At 43.7% G+C, this 2,182-nt stretch overlaps 1 pseudogene; it reads left to right on the top strand.

The window, feature by feature from the left end:
• Nucleotides 1-1,195: 1,195 nt before the first annotated feature.
• On the top strand, nucleotides 1,196-1,838 carry LOC113925524 (annotated as a pseudogene).
• Nucleotides 1,839-2,182: the final 344 nt, after the last annotated feature.

Raw genomic sequence — 2,182 nt, 5'->3', positions numbered from 1 at the left:
TATTTTCTCTGATGCTCTCCTCTCTATTCTTACCCAGTTTGAATTAATCACTGTCTTATTGCTCTACTTATACAACTACTACAGAGTATATCATAGAACATCATAATTAATTGTGCATGTAGAGTATGAGTTCCCTGAAAGCAAGCTCCATGTATTACTCATGTTGGTTTATCCCAGCTTTTCTATACTTAGTAGGAATTTAATAAATGTACGTATGAGTAAATGAATAGACAAATAACTGTGACCCAGGGCCTCAGGTACTCCTCAGAGATTTAGGTAAATTTAGACTAAACTGATTGATGTTTGGATAACACTATTCTTCAATCTATGGGACCATTCCTTGTATTATGGACATTAAACCTATAAATGGTGCTCTGTGGTTGTCATGACAATCTAAAACACAGCCACACATTGCTCCCTACCTCCTGTAAGGGTGGTATTTTCCTGGTTGTAAACAATTGCTGGCTTATCCTTTCATTGTGTTTCATAAGAAATCCAAACAGACTTCTGATCTTATGAGGAAAGAGCTGCGGAGTAGAACATCTTGCATTGCACGGGATTCTCGCAGCTCCCTGGCAGCACCTCTTCGTTTTTCCCCCAAACTTCACACTTCCAACACTTGATCCCTCTTCTGACTTCTGTTCTACAGGAAGTATTATCCAGTCCCTTTCATGCTAATTCCTTTTCCTAAGGAAAGTGTCCCCACCTGAATGGTCTGTCTTCTTTTCCCTGATATTCCGTGGGAAGTCTTATCATTGTATTATTAAAGCAAATATTATATATTATGTTAATAATCAAATCAGAGTTCTAAATTTCCTGTAGGCATTCTCAAATATTACTTGTAAGTTCCTGGGAAAGTCCATCCTATTTAGGGGCCTATTGTGAACTGAATGTTTGTGTTCCCTGGCATCTTTCCCAAATTCATACCTTGAAGTCCTAATGCCCAGTGTGGCCGTATTTGGAGCTGGTGCTTTTAAGGAACAAAATTAGGGTTAAATGGGGTTATAGTGGTACACCCTGATCCAAGAGGATCAGTGCCTTTATAAGAAAAGACACCTGTGCTCGCTCCCTCTTTCCCTCTCTCGGCGGACACACCAGGGAAAGGCCATGGGGGCGTGCAGCTAGATGATGGCTTTGAATGAGCCAAGAGAAGAGGCCTCAGAATGAAACCTATGTTGTCTCTTTTCCCATCATTATGGTGTGTGGTACCACGAGCAGCAAAGTCTCCTATGACACCGTGTACAAGGCGGTGCATGCAACAAGTGCAAGAGCCAGAAGTTTTTGGAGATGGTGGAGCTGCAGATCAGCTTGAAGAACTAGGACGCTCAGAAGGACAAATGCTTCTTGGACACCGTCAGGCTTAAGTGCACTCCTCACCCCAAGTTCCCCATATGTGTTTTGGGAGACCAGCAGCACTGTGATGAGGCCAAACTGTGGATTTTGCCTACATGGACATCGAGGTGCTGAAAAAACTCAACAAGAATAAAAAATTAGTCAAGAAGTTGGCCAAGAAGTATGATGCCTTTTTGGCTTCGGAATCTCTGATTAAGCAGATCCCACGAATCCTCGGCCTGGGCTTGAATAAGCCTGGCAAATTCCCTTCCTTGCTGACCCACAATGAGAACATCGTGGCCAAAGTAGATGAAGTGAAGTCCACGATCAGATTCCAGATGAAGCAGGTGCTGCATCTGGCAATGGTTGTTGGCCATGTGAAGATGACAGATGATGAGCTTGTGTATAATATCCACTTAGCTGTCACTTTCCTGGTGTCATCGCTCAAGAAGAATTGGCAGAACGTCCAGGCTTTATACATCAAAAGCACCATGGGCTCAGCTTAGCAAACACTTGTGCTACCATTACCTGTCTGCCTGTGACTAAGGAGAGGGAGGTGCTTTCTGAGCTGATGTTGCATGCCATAGCACTGTGCTGGTGGTTGCAGTTTCTGGCACCCAGTGATGGGTGGTCATTTTCTCCATACTGCAAACCAGGAAGTACGTTCCACCTACCTTCAAAACCAGGCAGTCTTATTTATTATTTATATCTCTTGGATACTTATAACATGTGACGGTGGGGCTGCTAACCAGGACTGAAGCTTTTCTGAACCTTGAGAGGGGCAGATCTGGGCTAGGACTCCAGCCTGTAGTGCTCCCACTGCTTACTAGTGGAAAGAGGGATAGGACCT

The sequence above is a fragment of the Zalophus californianus genome, chromosome 2, assembly GCF_009762305.2.
Source record: "Zalophus californianus isolate mZalCal1 chromosome 2, mZalCal1.pri.v2, whole genome shotgun sequence".
NCBI lineage: Eukaryota > Metazoa > Chordata > Mammalia > Carnivora > Otariidae > Zalophus > Zalophus californianus.
The sequence above is the reverse complement of the archived record's forward strand: the minus strand, read 5'-3'. Positions and strand labels throughout refer to the sequence as shown.